General features: G+C 41.5%; 1 protein-coding gene across 5 annotated transcripts in view; it reads right to left on the minus strand.

Moving 5' to 3' along the window:
* Nucleotides 1-20392, minus strand: part of LOC139765625 (uncharacterized) — a 182907-nt gene that overhangs the window by 24446 nt on the left and 138069 nt on the right. The gene's annotated exons all lie outside the window — the stretch shown is intronic.

Raw genomic sequence — 20392 nt, forward strand, 5'->3', positions numbered from 1 at the left:
CTCTCTTCCTACACGTACACATGCCTTACATCCTCGATAAAAACTTTTCACTGTTTCTAACAACTTGCCTCCCACACCATATATTCTTAATACCTTCCACAAAGCATCTCTATCAACTCTATCATATGCCTTCTCCAGATCCATAAATGCTACATACAAATCCATTTGCTTTTCTAAGTATTTCTCACATACATTCTTCAAAGCAAACACCTGATCCACACATCCTCTACCACTTCTGAAACCACACTGCTCTTCCCCAGTCGGATGTTCTGTACATGCCTTCACCCTCTCAATCAATACCCTCCCATATAATTTACCTGGAATACTCAACAAACTTATACCTCTGTAATTTGAGCACTCACTCTTATCCCCTTTGCCTTTGAACAATGGCACTATGCACGCATTCCGCCAATCCTCAGGCACCTCACCATGAGTAATACATACATTAAATAACCTTACCAACCAGTCAATAATACAGTCACCCCCTTTTTAATAAATTCCACTGCAATACCATCCAAACCTGCTGCCTTGCCGGCTTTCATCTTCCGCAAAGCTTTTACTACCTCTTCTCTGTTTACCAAATCATTTTCCCTAACCCTCTCACTTTGCACACCACCTCGACCAAAAACCCTATATCTGCCACTCTATCATCAATCACATTCAACAAACCTTCAAAATACTCACTCCATCTCCTTCTCACATCACCACTACTTGTTATCACCTCCCCATTTGCGCCCTTCACTGAAGTTCCCATTTGCTCCCTTGTCTTATGCAATTTATTTACCTCCTTCCAGAACATCTTTCTATTCTCCCTAAAATTTAATGATACTCTCTCACCCCAACTCTCATTTGCCCTCTTTTTCACCTCTTGCACCTTTCTCTTGACCTCCTGTCTCTTTCTTTTATACATCTCCCACTCAATTGCATTTTTTCCCTGCAAAAATTGTCCAAATGCCTCTCTCTTCTCTTTCACTAATAATCTTACTTCTTCTTCCCACCACTCACTACCCTTTCTAATCAACCCACCTCCCACTCTTCTCATGCCACAAGCATCTTTTGCGCAATCCATCACTGATTCTCTAAATACATCCCATTCCTCCCCCACTCCCCTTACTTCCATTGTTCTCAACTTTTTCCATTCTGTACTCAGTCTCTCCTGGTACTTCCTCACACAAGTCTCCTTCCCAAGCTCACTTACTCTCACCACCCTCTTCACCCCAACATTCACTCTTCTTTTCTGAAAACCCATACAAATCTTCACCTTAGCCTCCACAAGATAATGATCAGACATCCCTCCAGTTGCACCTCTCAGCACATTAACATCCAAAAGTCTCTCTTTCGCGCGCCTGTCAATTAACACGTAATCCAATAATGCTCTCTGGCCATCTCTCCTACTTACATACGTATACTTATGTATATCTCGCTTTTTAAACCAGGTATTCCCAATCACCAGTCCTTTTTCAGCACATAAATCTACAAGCTCTTCACCATTTCTATTTACAACACTGAACACCTCATGTATACCAATTAGTCCCTCAACTGCCACATTACTCACCTTTGCATTCAAATCACCCATTACTATAACCCGGTCTCGTGCATCAAAACCACTAACACACTCATTCAGCTGCTCCCAAAACACTTGCCTCTCATGATCTTTCTTCTCATGCCCAGGTGCATATGCACCAATAATCACCCATCTCTCTCCATCAACTTTCAGTTTTACCCATATTAATCGAGAATTTACTTTCTTACATTCTATCACATACTCCCACAACTCCTGTTTCAGGAGTACTGCTACTCCTTCCCTTGCTCTTGTCCTCTCACTAACCCCTGACTTTACTCCCAAGACATTCCCAAACCACTCTTCCCCTTTACCCTTGAGCTTTGTTTCACTCAGAGTCAAAACATCCAGGTTCCTTTCCTCAAACATACTACCTATCTCTCCTTTTTTCACATCTTGGTTACATCCACACACATTTAGACACCCCAGTCTGAGCCTTCGAGGAGGATGAGCACTCCCAGCGTGACTCCTTCTTCTGTTTCCCATTTCAGAAAGTTAAAAAATACGAGGAGGGGAGGATTTCTGGACCCCCGCTCCCGTCCCCTCTAGTCGCTTTCTACGACACGCGAGGAATGCGTGGGAAGTATTCTTTCACCCCTATCCCCAGGGATAATATATATATATATATATATATATATATATATATATATATATATATATATATATATATATATATATATATATAAATACATATATATATACATACACATACACACGCACATATACACACACACACACACACATATAGATATATATACATATGAAAAAAGTAAGAAATAATTTAGAAAACAAACTTCTAGCTTGAAATGAAATGAGAAAATGAATGTCACATAATGGTTCAACCTCTGGTTATGGAAAAGGGAAATGTATAATTTATTTACACAAACGTCAATAGTAGTTCTCATCAATTCAACCACTGTATCAATAAGCTTCAATGTCTAAGCTACATTTTTTTTTTTTCCAATTTCACTATTTTCTTGTCAGAGCACCATGTATGAAAACTATCACTCCAGTAACACAACTATAAACATTTACTTCCCCTTTAAAAAAGTTCTGGGGAAGTCTGTCTCGATACACTGCGGGACACTCTACCACCTGGCGAGGTTTGTGTTGCAATGGTTCTTGATTCACAAACGTAGTAGCATCACTGTACTCTAACTGAAGATATGATCTTTTTTCCATTATGTTTCCATGTGATGTCTGGTGGTGGTTCCCCAACAGAATGTCACTGAAGTCGTATATCTTCCTTCCAAGCAACCTCCAGTGGGCCTCCAAATGATGCAATCTGGGCTGATACTTGACTTGTTGGCTGGACATATATCTTGTCAGTATATATATATATATATATATATATATATATATATATATATATATATATATATATATATATATATCTACACACACATGTATATATAATTTTTTTTTTTTATACTTTGTCACTGTCTCCCGCGTTTGCGAGGTAGCGCAAGGAAACAGACGAAAGAAATGGCCCAACCCCCCCCCCCCATACACATGTATATACATACGTCCACACACGCAAATATACATACCTACACAGCTTTCCATGGTTTACCCCAGAGGCTTCACATGCCTTGATTCAATCCACTGACAGCACGTCAACCCCGGTATACCACATCGCTCCAATTCACTCTATTCCTTGCCCTCCTTTCACCCTCCTGCATGTTCAGGCCCCGATCACACAAAATCTTTTTCACTCCATCTTTCCACCTCCAATTTGGTCTCCCTCTTCTCCTTGCTCCCTCCACCTCCGACACATATATCCTCTTGGTCAATCTTTCCTCACTCATCCTCTCCATGTGCCCAAACCACTTCAAAACACCCTCTTCTGCTCTCTCAACCACGCTCTTTTTATTTCCACACATCTCTCTTACCCTTACGTTACTCACTCGATCAAACCACCTCACACCACACATTGTCCTCAAACATCTCATTTCCAGCACATCCATCCTCCTGCGCACAACTCTATCCATAGCCCACGCCTCGCAACCATACAACATTGTTGGAACCACTATTCCTTCAAACATACCCATTTTTGCTTTCCGAGATAATGTTCTCGACTTCCACACATTCTTCAAGGCCCCCAGAATTTTCGCGCCCTCCCCCACCCTATGATCCATATATATATATATATATATATATATTCTATCTTTGCTGATTTTTTTTTCCTTCTATCCCTACTGTATTTTTTTTTCTATCGATATTCCGTAGCGTGCCTTTTTCATCCCTTACATGGAAACTATTCGCTGATCATTTGTCTTATACTCGCATATAAGTTTACCATGTTGGTTTCGGCACACATAATGCTGATCTCATTGCGTTGTGGACGTTATTCCAGGGTTCTCGCCAGAGGTTCTGCATCAGGAGCCTCATCCCAGGCACGGGTTTCAAATTCTTCCTCCATTCTTTGAACTTATGGTTGCTGCATACAGTAGATAATCTATAATCACTTCGTTATTATGGATGAAACACACAAGAAACTTCTTCCTCTATCACAACACAAACATTACATCTCAATGTACACATATATATATACACACACAGACATATACATATATACACATGTACATAATTCATACTGTCCGCCTTTATTCATTCCCATCGCCACCTCACCACACGTGGAATAACATCCCCTTCCCCCTCATGTGTGCGAGGTAGCGCTAGGAAAAAGACAACAAAGGCCCCATTCGTTCACACTCAGTCTCTAGCTGTCATGCAATAATGCCCAAAACCACAGCTCCCTTTCCACATCCAGGCCCCAAAGAACTGTCCATGGTTTACCCCAGACGCTTCACATGCCCTGGTTCAATCCATTGACAACACGTCGACCCCAGTATACAACATCATTCCAATTCACTCTATTCCTTGCACGCCTTTCACCCTCCTGCATGTTCAGGCCCCAATCACTCAAAATCTTTTTCACTTCATCTTTCCACCTCCAATTTGGTCTCCCACTCCTCCTCGTTCCCTCCACCTCAGACACATATATCGTCTTGGTCAATCTTCCCTCACTCATTCTCTCCATGTGACCAAACCATTTCAAAACACCCTCTTCTGCTCTCTCAACCATACTCTTTTTATTACCACACATCTCTCTTACCCTTATGTTACTTACTCGATCAAACCACCTCACACCACACACTGTCCTCAAACATCTCATTTCCACCACATCCACCCTCCTGCGCACAACTCTATCCATAGCCCATGCCTCGCAACCATACAACATTGTTGGAACCACTATTCCTTCAAACATACCCATTTTTGCTTTCCGAGGTAATGTTTTTGACTTCCACACATTCTTCAAGGCTCCCAGAACTTTCGCCCCCTCCCCCACCCTGATTCACTTCCGCTTCCATGGTTCCATCTGCTGCCAAATCCACTCCCAGATATCTAAAACACTTCACTTCCTCCAGTTTTTCTCCATTCAAACTTACCTCCCAAATTACTTGACCCTCAACCCTGTGTACCTAATAACCTTACTCTTATTCACATTTACTCTCAACTTTCTTCTTTCACACACTTTACCAAACTCACATGAATCAGCCACCAGCGCTGTATCATCAGCGAAAAACAACTGACTCACTTCCCAAGTTCTCTCATCCACAAAAGACTGCATACTCTCTCCTCTTTCCAAAACTCTTGCATTCACCTCCCTAACAACCCCATCCATAAACAAATTAAACAACCATGGAGACATCACACACCCCTGCCGCAAACCTACATTCACTGAGAACCAATCACTTTCCTCTCTTCTTACACGTACACATGCCTTACATCCTCGATAAAAACTTTTCACTGCTTCTAACAACTTACATCCTCGATAAAAACTTTTCACTGCTTCTAACAACTTGCCTCCCACTCCACATATCCCTAATACCCTCCACAGAGCATCTCTATCAACTCTATCATATGCCTTCTCCAGATCCATAAATGGTATATACAAATCCATTTGCTTTTCTAAGTATTTCTCACATACATTCTTCAAAGCAAACACCTGATCCACATATCCTCTACCACTTCTGAAACCACACTGCTCTTCCCCAGTCGGATGTTCTGTACATGCCTTCACCCTCTCAATCAATACCCTCCCATATAATTTACCTGGAATACTCAACAAACTTATACCTCTTTAATTTGAGCACTCACTCTTATCCCCTTTGCCTTTGTACAATGGCACTATGCAAGCATTCCACCAATCCTCAGGCACCTCTCCATGAATCATACATACATTAAATAACCTTACCAACCAGTCAACAATACAGTCACCCCCTTTAATAATAAATTCCACCGCAATACCATGCAAACCCGCTGCCTTGCCGGCTTTCATCTTCCGCAAAGCTCTTATTACCTCTTCTCTGTTTACCAAATCATTTTCCCTAACCCTCTCACTTTGCACACCACCTTGACCAAAACACCCTATATCTGCCACTCTATCATCAAACACATTCAACAAACATTCAAAATACTCACTCCATCTCCTTCTCACATCACCGCTACTTGTTATCACCTCCCCATTAGCCCCCTTCACTGAAGTTCCCATTTGCTCCCTTGTCTTATGCACTTTATTTACCTCCTTCCAAAACATCTTTTTATTCTCCCTAAAATCTAATGATACTCTCTCACCCCAACTCTCATTTGCCCTCTTTTTCACCTCTTACACCTTTCTCTTGACCTCCTGCCTCTTTCTTTTATACATCTCCCACTCATTTGCACTATTTCCCTGCAAAAATTGTGCAAATGCCTCTCTCTTCTCTTTCACCAACAATATTACTTCTTCATCCCATCACTCACTACCCTTTCTAATCCGCCCATCTCCCAAGCTTCTCATGCCACAAGCATCTTTTGCGCAAGCCATCACTGCTTCCCTAAATACATCCCATTCCTCCCCCACTCCCCTTACCTCCTTCGTTCTTATCTTTTTCCATTCTGTCTTCAGTCTCTCCTGGTACTTCCTCACACAAGTCTCCTTCCCAAGTTCACTTACTCTCACCACTCTCTTCACCCTAACATCCTCTCTTCTTTTCTGAAAACCTTTACAAATCTTCACCTTCGCCTCCACAAGATAATGATCAGATATCCCTCCAGTTGCACCTCTCAGCATATTAACATCCAAAAGTCTCTCTTTCATGCGCCTATCAATTTGCAAAATAATCCAATAATGCTCTCTGGCCATCTCTCCTTCTAACATACGTATACTTATGTATATCTCTCTTTTTAAACCAGGTATTCCCAATCACCAGTCCTTTTTCAGCACATAAATCCACAAGCTCTTCCCCATTTTCATTTACAACACTGAACACTCCATGTATACCAATTATTCCCTCAACTGCCACATTACTCACCTTTGCATTGAAATCACCCAACACTATAACCCAGTCTTGTGCATCAAAACCACTAACACACTCATTCAACTGCTCCCAAAACACTTGCCTCTCATGATCTTTCTTCTCATGCCCAGGTGCATATGCACCAATAATCACCCATCTCTCTCCATCAACTTTCAGTTTTACCCATATCAATCTAGAGTTTACTTTCTTACACTCTATCACATACTCCCACCACTCCTGTTTCAGGAGTAGTGCTACTCCTTCCTTGCTCTTGTCCTCTCACCAACCCCTGACTTTACTCCCAAGACATTCCCAAACCACTCTTCCCCTTTACCCTTGAGCTTTGTTTCACTCAGAGCCAAAACATCCAGGTTCCTTTCCTCAAACATACTACCTATCTCTCCTTTTTTCTCATCCACACACATTTAGACACCCCAATCTGAGCCTTCGAGGAGGATGAGCACACACCGCATGACTCCTTCTTCTGTTTCCCCTTTTAGGAAGTTAAAATACAAGGAGGGGAGGGTTTCTAGCTCACGTCCCCTCTAGTCGCCTTCTACGACACATGAGGAATGCGTGGGAAGTATTCTTTCTCCCATATCCCCAGGGCTGGGTGGTGATGCTCACTCGGAGGCTTGGTCCTCTGTTCCTGGCGCTGCCTTGCTAATGCGGGAAATGGCGAATAGTATGAAAAAAAAAATATGCATATGTTGAAATGTATAGTTATGTATGTGTGCATGTGTGGGTGTTTATGTATATGCACGTGTATGTGGGTGGATTGGGCCATTCTTTCGTCTGTTTTCTTGCGATACTTTGCTAACACAGGAGACAGCAACAGAGTATAATAAATAAATACATAAATGAATATATATATATATATATATATATATATATATATATATATATATATATATATATATATATATATATATATATGTATGTGAGAAATACTTAGAAAAGCAAATGGATTTGTATGTAGCATTTATGGATCTGGAGAAGGCATATGATAGAGTTGATAGAGATGCTCTGTGGAAGGTATTAAGAATATATGGTGTGGGAGGAAAGTTGTTAGAAGCAGTGAAAAGTTTTTATCGAGGATGTAAGGCATGTGTACGTGTAGGAAGAGAGGAAAGTGATTAGTTCTCAGTGAACGTAGGTTTGTGGCAGGGGTGTGTGATGTCTCCATGGTTGTTTAATTTGTTTATGGATGGGGTTGTTAGGGAGGTAAATGCAAGAGTTTTGGAAAGAGGGGCAAGTATGAAGTCTGTTGGGGATGAGAGAGCTTGGGAAGTGAGTCAGTTGTTGTTCGCTGATGATACAGCGCTGGTGGCTGATTCATGTGAGAAACTGCAGAAGCTGGTGACTGAGTTTGGTAAAGTGTGTGGAAGAAGAAAGTTAAGAGTAAATGTGAATAAGAGCAAGGTTATTAGGTACAGTAGGGTTGAGGGTCAAGTCAACTGGGAGGTGAGTTTGAATGGAGAAAAACTGGAGGAAGTGAAGTGTTTTAGATATCTGGGAGTGGATCTGGCAGCGGATGGAACCATGGAAGCGGAAGTGGATCATAGGGTGGGGGAGGGGGCGAAAATTCTGGGGGCCTTGAAGAATGTGTGGAAGTCGAGAACATTATCTCGGAAAGCAAAAATGGGTATGTTTGAAGGAATAGTGGTTCCAACAATGTTGTATGGTTGCGAGGCGTGGGCTATGGATAGAGTTGTGCGCAGGAGGATGGATGTGCTGGAAATGAGATGTTTGAGGACAATGTGTGGTGTGAGGTGGTTTGATCGAGTGAGTAACGTAAGGGTAAGAGAGATGTGTGGAAATAAAAAGAGCGTGGTTGAGAGAGCAGAAGAGGGTGTTTTAAAGTGGTTTGGGCACATGGAGAGGATGAGTGAGGAAAGATTGACCAAGAGGATATATGTGTCGGAGGTGGAGGGAGCAAGGAGAAGAGGGAGACCAAATTGGAGGTGGAAAGATGGAGTGAAAAAGATTTTGTGTGATCGGGGCCTGAACATGCAGGAGGGTGAAAGGAGGGCAAGGAATAGAGTGAATTGGAGCGATATGGTATACCGGGGTTGACGTGCTGTCAGTGGATTGAATCAAGGCATGTGAAGTGTCTGGGGTAAACCATGGAAAGCTGTGTAGGTATGTATATTTGCGTGTGTGGACGTATGTATATACATGTGTATGGGGGGGGTTGGGCCATTTCTTTCGTCTGTTTCCTTGCGCTACCTCGCAAACGTGGGAGACAGCGACAAAGTATAAAAAAGAAAAAAAAAATATATATATATATATATATATATATTTATTAAAAAAGGGGGTGACTGTATTGTTGACTGGTTGGTAAGGTTATTTAATGTATGTATGACTCATGGTGAGGTGCCTGAGGATTGGCGGAATGCGTGCATAGTGCCATTGTACAAAGGCAAAGGGGATAAGAGTGAGTGCTCAAATTACAGAGGTATAAGTTTGTTGAGTATTCCTGGTAAATTATATGGGAGGGTATTAATTGAGAGGGTGAAGGCATGTACAGAGCATCAGATTGGGGAAGAGCAGTGTGGTTTCAGAAGTGGTAGAGGATGTGTGGATCAGGTGTTTGCTTTGAAGAATGTATGTGAGAAATACTTAGAAAAGCAAATGGATTTGTATGTAGCATTTATGGATCTGGAGAAGGCATATGATAGAGTTGATAGAGATGCTCTGTGGAAGGTATTAAGAATATATGGTGTGGGAGGAAAGTTGTTAGAAGCAGTGAAAAGTTTTTATCGAGGATGTAAGGCATGTGTACGTGTAGGAAGAGAGGAAAGTGATTGGTTCTCAGTGAATGTAGGTTTGCGGCAGGGGTGTGTGATGTCTCCATGGTTGTTTAATTTGTTTATGGATGGGGTTGTTAGGGAGGTAAATGCAAGAGTTTTGGAAAGAGGGGCAAGTATGAAGTCTGTTGGGGATGAGAGAGCTTGGGAAGTGAGTCAGTTGTTGTTCGCTGATGATACAGCGCTGGTGGCTGATTCATGTGAGAAACTGCAGAAGCTGGTGACTGAGTTTGGTAAAGTGTGTGGAAGAAGAAAGTTAAGAGTAAATGTGAATAAGAGCAAGGTTATTAGGTACAGTAGGGTTGAGGGTCAAGTCAACTGGGAGGTGAGTTTGAATGGAGAAAAACTGGAGGAAGTGAAGTGTTTTAGATATCTGGGAGTGGATCTGGCAGCGGATGGAACCATGGAAGCGGAAGTGGATCATAGGGTGGGGGAGGGGGCGAAAATTCTGGGGGCCTTGAAGAATGTGTGGAAGTCGAGAACATTATCTCGGAAAGCAAAAATGGGTATGTTTGAAGGAATAGTGGTTCCAACAATGTTGTATGGTTGCGAGGCGTGGGCTATGGATAGAGTTGTGCGCAGGAGGATGGATGTGCTGGAAATGAGATGTTTGAGGACAATGTGTGGTGTGAGGTGGTTTGATCGAGTGAGTAACGTAAGGGTAAGAGAGATGTGTGGAAATAAAAAGAGCGTGGTTGAGAGAGCAGAAGAGGGTGTTTTAAAGTGGTTTGGGCACATGGAGAGGATGAGTGAGGAAAGATTGACCAAGAGGATATATGTGTCGGAGGTGGAGGGAGCAAGGAGAAGAGGGAGACCAAATTGGAGGTGGAAAGATGGAGTGAAAAAGATTTTGTGTGATCGGGGCCTGAACATGCAGGAGGGTGAAAGGAGGGCAAGGAATAGAGTGAATTGGAGCGATATGGTATACCGGGGTTGACGTGCTGTCAGTGGATTGAATCAAGGCATGTGAAGTGTCTGGGGTAAACCATGGAAAGCTGTGTAGGTATGTATATTTGCGTGTGTGGACGTATGTATATACATGTGTATGGGGGGGGTTGGGCCATTTCTTTCGTCTGTTTCCTTGCGCTACCTCGCAAACGTGGGAGACAGCGACAAAGTATAAAAAAGAAAAAAAAAAATATATATATATATATATATATATTTATTAAAAAAGGGGGTGACTGTATTGTTGACTGGTTGGTAAGGTTATTTAATGTATGTATGACTCATGGTGAGGTGCCTGAGGATTGGCGGAATGCGTGCATAGTGCCATTGTACAAAGGCAAAGGGGATAAGAGTGAGTGCTCAAATTACAGAGGTATAAGTTTGTTGAGTATTCCTGGTAAATTATATGGGAGGGTATTAATTGAGAGGGTGAAGGCATGTACAGAGCATCAGATTGGGGAAGAGCAGTGTGGTTTCAGAAGTGGTAGAGGATGTGTGGATCAGGTGTTTGCTTTGAAGAATGTATGTGAGAAATACTTAGAAAAGCAAATGGATTTGTATGTAGCATTTATGGATCTGGAGAAGGCATATGATAGAGTTGATAGAGATGCTCTGTGGAAGGTATTAAGAATATATGGTGTGGGAGGAAAGTTGTTAGAAGCAGTGAAAAGTTTTTATCGAGGATGTAAGGCATGTGTACGTGTAGGAAGAGAGGAAAGTGATTGGTTCTCAGTGAATGTAGGTTTGCGGCAGGGGTGTGTGATGTCTCCATGGTTGTTTAATTTGTTTATGGATGGGGTTGTTAGGGAGGTAAATGCAAGAGTTTTGGAAAGAGGGGCAAGTATGAAGTCTGTTGGGGATGAGAGAGCTTGGGAAGTGAGTCAGTTGTTGTTCGCTGATGACACAGCGCTGGTGGCTGATTCATGTGTGAAACTGCAGAAGCTGGTGACTGAGTTTGGTAAAGTGTGTGGAAGAAGAAAGTTAAGAGTAAATGTGAATAAGAGCAAGGTTATTAGGTACAGTAGGGTTGAGGGTCAAGTCAATTGGGAGGTGAGTTTGAATGGAGAAAAACTGGAGGAAGTTAAGTGTTTTAGATATCTGGGAGTGGATCTGGCAGCGGATGGAACCATGGAAGCGGAAGTGGATCATAGGGTGGGGGAGGGGGCGAAAATTCTGGGGGCCTTGAAGAATGTGTGGAAGTCGAGAACATTATCTCGGAAAGCAAAAATGGGTATGTTTGAAGGAATAGTGGTTCCAACAATGTTGTATGGTTGCGAGGCGTGGGCTATGGATAGAGATGTGCGCAGGAGGATGGATGTGCTGGAAATGAGATGTTTGAGGACAATGTGTGGTGTGAGGTGGTTTGATCGAGTGAGTAACGTAAGGGTAAGAGAGATGTGTGGAAATAAAAAGAGCGTGGTTGAGAGAGCAGAAGAGGGTGTTTTGAAGTGGTTTGGGCACATGGAGAGGATGAGTGAGGAAAGATTGACCAAGAGGATATATGTGTCGGAGGTGGAGGGAACAAGGAGAAGAGGGAGACCAAATTGGAGGTGGAAAGATGGAGTGAAAAAGATTTTGTGTGATCGGGGCCTGTACATGCAGGAGGGTGAAAGGAGGGCAAGGAATAGAGTGAATTGGAGCGATGTGGTATACCGGGGCTGACGTGCTGTCAGTGGATTGAATCAAGGCATGTGAAGCATCTGGGGTAAACCATGGAAAGCTGTGTAGGTATGTATATTTGCGTGTGTGGATGTATGTATATACATGTGTATGGGGGGGGGGTTGGGCCATTTCTTTCGTCTGTTTCCTTGCGCTACCTCGCAAACGCGGGAGACAGCGACAAAGTATAAAAAAAAAAAAAAAAAAAAATATATATATATATATATATATATATATATATATATATATATATATATATATATATATATATATATACCCTGCGTGTCGTAGAAGGCGACTAAAAGGGGAGGGAGCGGAGGCTGGAAATCCTCCTCTCTCATTTTTTTTTTTTAATTTTCCAAAAGAAGGAACAGAGGGGGCCAGGTGAGGATATTCCAAAAAAGGCCCAGTCCTCTGTTCTTAACGCTACCTCGCTAACGCGGGAAATGGTGAATAGTGAGGATATTCCAAAAAAGGCCCAGTCCTCTGTTCTTAACGCTACCTCGCTATCGCGGGAAATGGCGAATAGTATGAAAAAAGAAAAAAAAATATATATATAAATATATATACCCTGCGTGTCGTAGAAGGCGACTAAAAGGGGAGGGAGCGGGGGCTGGAAATCCTCCTCTCTCATTTTTTTTTAATTTTCCAAAAGAAGGAACAGAGGGGGGCCAGGTGAGGATATTCCACAAAGGCCCAGTCTTCTGTTCTTAACGCTACCTCGCTAACGTGGGAAATGGCGAATAGTTTAAAAGAAAGAAAAAAGAAAATATATATATATATATATATATATATATATATATATATATATATATATATGGGAGATGACCGGTGTAGACCCCGTTGTTCACGGACGTGAGACGAAGGGTATTCGAGTACATAGTATTTGAATAGTCATTTCCCTATTAGGGGTGATCATAGCCTAGCGGTAGCGCTCCTGCCTATTGCACAGGGGTCCCGGTTTCGATCCTGGCTGTTGGTGTTTGTATGCTCTATGAAGGTGTGCATTCAATTGCTCTTAGTTCATATATATGAAATAGGGAGAAAGAACACTTCCCACCTATTCCCATGTGTCCTAGAAGGCAACTAAAGAGGGCGGAAGCCGAGAGCTGGACATCCTCCCCTTCTTGTATTTCAATTTCTAAAAGAGGAAGCAGAAGGAGCCAAGCTGGTAGTGGTCATCCTCCTCGAAGGTTCATATTGGGTTGTTTGAATGTATGTGGATGTAACCAAGGTCAGAAGAGAGGAAAGGTACATAGTATATTTAAAAAATAAATCTTGATGTTCTGGCTCTGTGTGAAATGAAGCTTAAGGACAAAGGGGAAGAATGGTCTAGTAAAGTCTTGGGAGTAATGTCAGGGGTTGGTGAGAGGACAAGAGCTAAGAAAGGAGTAGCAATGCTCCCATGTCAGGAGTTGGGGGAGTGTGTGATAGAGTGTAAGAAAGTAAATTCTGGATTGATATGGGTAAAAGTGGAAGTGGATGGAGAGAGATGGTTATTGGTGCTCATGTATCTACTCATGAGAATAAAGATCTTGAGAGACAAGTGTTTTGAGAGCAGCTGAGCGTCTCAGCGCTTTTTCTGCACGAGATCAGGTATTAGTGATGGGTAATCTAAATGCTAATGTAAGAAATGTGGCAGTTAAGGTTATAACTGGTGTACATAGGGTATTCAGAGTCGTGAGTGTAAATGGTAAAGAGCTTGTGGATTTGTGTGCTGAAAAAAGACTGGTGATTGGGAACACAAGTATGAGTATGAGTATGAGTAGGAGAGATGGTCAAAGGGCATCATTAGATTACGCGTTAATTAATAGGCATGTAAAAGAGAGACTTTTGGATATCAATGTGCTGAGACAGGCAGATGGTGGGATATCTGATCACAATCTTGTTGAGGTGAAGGTGAAGATTTGTAGAGGCTCTCAAAAAAGAAAAGAGAGTGGTGAGAGTAAGTGACTTTGGAAAGGAGATTTGTGTGAGGAAGTACCAAGAGAGAATGAGTATAGAATGGCAAGAAGAGAGAGCAAATGATGTAAAGTGAGTGGGTGAAGAATGGGATGTGTTTTGGGAAGCAGTGATGGCTTGCACAAAAGATGCATGTGGTGAGAAAGGTGGGAGGTGGACAGATTAGAAAGGGTAGTGAGGAGGGGGATGAAGAAGTAAACTTGTTAGTTAAAGAGAAAAGAGAGGCGTTTGGACAATATCTACAAGGAAGGAGTGCAAATGACAGGGAGATTTATAAGAGAAAGTGGCAGGAGGTCAAGAGGAAGGTGCAAGAGTTGAAAAAAAAAAAAAGGGCAAATGGGAGTTGGGGTGAGAGAGTACCAGTGAATTTTGGAGAGAATAGAAGGATGTTTTGGATGGAGGTAAATAACATGCGTAAGATAACAGAACAAATGGGAAGATCGGTGAAGGGGGCAGGGGGAGGGGAGAAGTGCTAACAAGTAGTGATGAAGTGTGGAGATGGAGTGAGCATTTTGAAGGTTTGTTGAACGTTTTTGATGATAGAGTGACAGATGTAGGGTGTTTTGGTCAGGGTAGTGTGCAAAGTGAGAGAGTCAGGGAGTGGTTTGGTAAAGAGAGAAGAGGAGGTGAAAGCCTTACGGAGGATAAAATCAAGCAAAGCAACAGGTTTAGATGGTATTGCAGCTGTTGATTGGTTGGTATGGATATTCAGTGTATGTATGGTTCATGGTGAAGTGCCTGAGCATTGGTAGAATGCATGTATAGTGCCACTGTATAAAGGCAAAGGGAATATAGGTGAGTGTTCAAACTACAGAGGCATAAGTGTGTTGAGTATTCCTCGAAAATTGTATGGGGGGTATTGATTGGGACGGTGAAGGTATATACGGAGCATCAGATGTGAGGGGGGGAGCAATGAGCAATGCAGTTTCAGAAGTGGTAGAGGATGTGTGGATCAAGTGTATGCTTTGAAGAATGTGTGTGAGAAATACTTAGAGAAACAGATGGATTTGTGAGTGGCATTTATGGATCTGGAGAAGACATATGATAGGATGGGTAGAGATGCTTTGTGGAAAGTCTTAAGAGAATACGGTGTGGGAGGTAAGCAGCTAGAAGCAGTGAGAATTTTCTATCAAGGGTGTAAGGCATGTGTAAGAGTGGAAAGAGAGAGTGATTGATCCCCAGTGAAGGTAGGTCTGGGGCAGGGTGTGTGTGTGTGTGTGTGTGTGTGTGTGTGTGTGTGATGTCACCATGGTTGTTTTGATTTGTGTATGGATGGGGTGGTTAAGGAGGTGAATGCAAGAGTTTTGAATAGAGGGGCGTGTATACAGTCTGCTGGAGATGAGAGGGCCTGTGTCAGAGGTGGGGGAACAAGGAGAAGCAGGAGACCAAGTAGGAGGTGGAAGGATGGAGTGAAAAAGATTTTGAGGGACCAGGGCCTGAACATGCAGGAGGTGAGAGGCATGGAAGGAAGAGAATGAATTAGAACAATTTGGTATACTGGGGTTGACGTGCAGTTAATGGACTGGACCAGAGCATGTGAAACATCTGGGGTAAACCATGGAAAAGTCTGTGGGGCCTGGATGTGGAAAGGGAGTTGTGATTTCAGTGCATTACACATGACAGCTAGAGACTGAGTACGAACGAATGTAGCTTTTTTTTTTGTGTTTCACTGGCACTACCTCACTGATGCAGGGGGTTGCAATGCTGTTTCCTATGGAGTGAGGTGATGCCAGAAATGGAAGACAGCAAGGAAGTATGAATATATACATGGGTATATATGTATATGGCTGTGTATGTTTAAGGAAGAAACGTATGTTGAACTACCGCTATGATAGATTAAGAAATGAATGAAATAGACCAAGGAAATTGAACTGTAAGACAGACCATGTTACTGAAAACAGTGACTGGACTAAGAACATAAACCCTTCCTTTGTTATAATCTGGTCCAATAAACAACTACATAAGGATTCTTTGTGTCGGCTAGGCTATGGATTAAATTTGGTGTGCTCTAACAAGGAAACCAACCGTGTTGATGTCACAAAATCTTTCTGTAATTTAGAAAAATACAGAAAATTATCTAATGATGAAATTAACATCTGTTTGCGAGTCAGTCAAAACCAATGGATCATGAGTGCCCTAAAAGTTTTACAAGAGCTATTAACTTTAAAATAAAGAAGGTGATATACATATTACTAAAGCTGATAAGGCTAACACAGTTGTGATTATGGACAAAAGTAATTATATATCTAAAATGAATGATCTTTTAAATGATGACACAACATACTTTAAACTCAGTAAGAATCTCCTAGAAGTATTTGATTCTTCTTTCAATAAAGAACTGAAGTTGTTGTTGAAAGGTAATGGTTCTCTATCCAAAAGTGTCATCTTTGTCCCCTTCATTGCCATATATGTATGGACTTATCAAAACACACAAACCAAATTTTCCAGCAAGACCTATAGTGGGTTTACATATGAATTATCAAAGTGGTTAGTTTCTTTATTAAGCCCATTAGTGGATAAGATATGAAATTCTAATATTATGAATAATGTAGATTCAGTTAACAAGCTGAATGATATCAATGTTAATCTTGAATGCAAACTGTTCATAAAAATTTCATTTGATGATCTCGTAGAATATTAATTTGATGCATTGGAAAATATTCATTTACCTGTTTCAAAGTCTGTTTTTATTGAATTAATAAAATTGTGTATTTCAATTTAATGGAGATTATTATGCTCAAAAATTTGGTATGGCAATGGGTAACCCTCTTTCACCTGTATTAACTAATCCTTAGATGAAATTCTTTAAAACAAAGTTACTAAAGGATATCTTACCTTCTAATGCAATTGAGTTTGGGTATGTAGATGATTTTCTTTTATGTTTGGCCAACAAATGAAAATTTACATATATTTCTCCCTTTACTTAACAATTTAGTACCTTCCATCAACTTTACTGTATAAATTGAAAATAGTGGTATGTTACCATTTTTAGATTGCATGATCCATACGGACAGAAACAAGTTTTTGCATATACAGAAAACTTACCAATGTACACTCATATATCCATCATTACTTAACATGACAGAGTTAAATTATAATCATTCCAGTATATGTTCCATATGGCATTACGTATTTGCAGTCCACAGTTTATTGATGATGAGTTTGAGAAAATATATTCTATTGAATCCAAGTTAAAGTATCCTAGATCTTTCATTGATAAATCCCTTAAGTTGGCCAAAAAAATCATTTTCTAGAATTAAACCCAAACCTCCCCTTGACACCAAGAATCTTTTCATTCTCCCTTTTAATAATAATTTTACTTGACTTCCCATGTTGCTTAAATCCTCTTATGTAAATGTTGCCTTCAGCATCAACAATACTATAAAAAGTATCTTAATCAGGAACTCACTAGAAAGCTCTGCAGGATACATCTATAGAGAACCATGTAGAAATTGTGATAAATTTTATGTTGGGCAGACTGATAAGGGTCTTTCTGTTAGACTTAAGCAACAAACCAAGAATCAAATACCTTTCAAGTTAAAAATTATGATCATTGTACTGACTGGAGAAATGCCATCTCATTTATTAACTCATTATTAACTCCTGTACCATAAGAAATATTATTGAATCTTCTATCATTGAATACAAAAAGAAGTGTAACATCATTATTAGTTAAGGTTTATACAAAATGGATAACTTTATTGCTGATAAAATTTGAAAACAGTTCCCTTGTCCAAAAAAAAGTTTATGATCCGCTTGATGCCAAACTTGAAAGCACCCGTCCTCCATTCGGGTAGACACTTGTTTACCAATTGGTGTCCTGGCTACGTCTCTTCGTTGTATATCTACTGACTGTTATGTTTCTTTCTTGTATCTCCCAGTATAATGTGACTGTTACACGAAAGTGCACTTGGGAACTTCTAATGTTTCATTTCCTTGTGGACTCATAAGGATGCTGTTCCCTATGGGGCAGGGTGCTAAGAATATGTGAAAGGAAGTAGTAATATGATCATGTCAACATATGTATATATTTGGGTAGGAAGAGAGGAAAGTGATTGGTTTCCAATGAATGTCGGTTTGCGGCAAGGGTGCGTGATGTCTCCATGGTTGTTTAATTTGTTTATGGATGGGGTTGTTAGGGAGGTGAATGCAAGGGTTTTAGAGAAAGGGGCAAGTATGCAGTGTGATGTGAAGAGAGGGCTTGGAAAGTGAGTCAGTTGTTCTTCGCTGATGATACAGCGCTGGTGGCTGATTCGAATAAAAAACTGCAAAAATTTGTGACTGAGTTTGGTAAAAGGTGTGAAAGAAGAAAGCTGAGAGTAAACGTGAGTAAGAGCAAGGTTATTAGGTTCAATAGGGTTGAGGGACAAGTAGAATGTGAAGTAAGTTTCAATGGACAAAAACTAGAGGAAGTGAAGTGTTTTAGATACCTGGGAGTGCATTTAGCAGCGGATGGAATCATGGAAGCGAAGGTGAGTCACAGAGTGCGGGAGGGGGTGAAGGTTCTGGGAGCGTTGAAGAATGTGTGGAAGGCGAGAATGTTATCTTGGAGAGCAAAAATAGCTGTTTGAAGGAATAGTGTTTCCAACAATATTATATGGTTGCGAGGCATGGGCTATAAATAAGGTTGTGTGGAGAAGGGTGGATGTGTTGGTAATGACATGTTTGAGGTCAAGTTGTGGTGTGAGGTTGTTTGATCGAGTAAGTAATGAAAGGGTAAGAGAGATGTGTGGTAATATAAAGAGTGAGGTAGAGAGAGCAGAAGAGGGTGTATTGAAATGGTTTGGTCACATGGAGAGAATGAGCGAGGAAAGAATGACAAAGAAGATATATGTGTCAAAGGTGGAGGGAACGAAAAGAAGTGGGAGGCCAAATTGGAGGCGTAAGGATGGAGTGAGAAAGATTTTGAGCGATCGGGGCCTGAACATACAGGAGGGTGAAAGGCGTGCAAGGAATAGGGTGAATTGGAATGATTTGGTATACCGGGGTCGACATGCTGTCAATGGATTGAACCTGGGCATGTGAAGCACCTGGGGTAAACCATGGAAAGTTTTGTGGGGCCTTGATGTGGAAAGGGAGCCATGGTCTTGGTGCATTACACATGACAGCTAGAGACTACGTGTGAATGAATGTGGTGTTTGTTGTCTTTTCCTAGCACTACCTCAGGCGCGCAGCGAGAAGGGGGTGCCATTTCATGTCTGGCAGGAACAGATAAACATATGTATATATGTATATATGTATACATATGTATATATGTACATGGAACTATGGAAGCAGAAGTGAATCACAGGGTGGGGGAGGGGGCGAAAATTCTGGGAGCCTTGAAGAATGTGTGGAAGTCGGGAACATTATCTCAGAAAGCAAAAATGGGTATGTTTGAGTGAATAGTGGTTCCAACAATGTTGTATGGTTGCGAGGCGTGGGCTATGGATAGAGTTGTGCGCAGGAGGGTGGATGTGCTGGAAATGAGATGTTTGAGAACAATGTGTGGTGTGAGGTGGTTTGATCGAGTAAGTAATGTAAGGGTAAGAGAGATGTGTGGAAATAAAAAGAGTGTGGTTGAGAGGGCAGAAGAAGGTGTTTTGAAATGGTTTAGTCACATGGAGAGGAAAGATTGACCAAGAGGATATATGTGTCAGAGGTGGAGGGAACGAGGAGAAGTGGGAGACCAAATTGGAGGTGGAAAGCTGGAGTGAAAAAGATTTTGAGTGATTGGGGCCTGAACATGCAGGAGGGTGAAAGGCGTGCAAGGAATAGAGTGAACTGGAACGATGTGGTATACCGGGGTCGACGTGCTGTCAATAGATTGAACCAGGGCATGTGAAGCATCTGGGGTAAACCATGGAAAGTTCTGGGGGGGCTGGATGTGGAAAGAGAGTTGTGGTTTCGGTGCATTATTACATGACAGCTAGAGACTGAGTGTGAACGAATGGGGCCTTTGTTGTCTTTTCCTAGTGCTACCTCGCACACATGAGGGGGAAGGGGGCTGTTATTCCATGTGTGGTGAGGTGGCGATTGGAATAAATAAAGGCAAACAGCATGAATTATATACATGTGTATATATGTATATGTCTGTGTGTGTGTGTATATATATATATATATATGTGTAC

The sequence above is a fragment of the Panulirus ornatus genome, chromosome 55 (genome assembly GCF_036320965.1).
Source record: "Panulirus ornatus isolate Po-2019 chromosome 55, ASM3632096v1, whole genome shotgun sequence".
In the NCBI taxonomy this organism is placed as follows: Eukaryota; Metazoa; Arthropoda; class Malacostraca; order Decapoda; family Palinuridae; genus Panulirus; species Panulirus ornatus.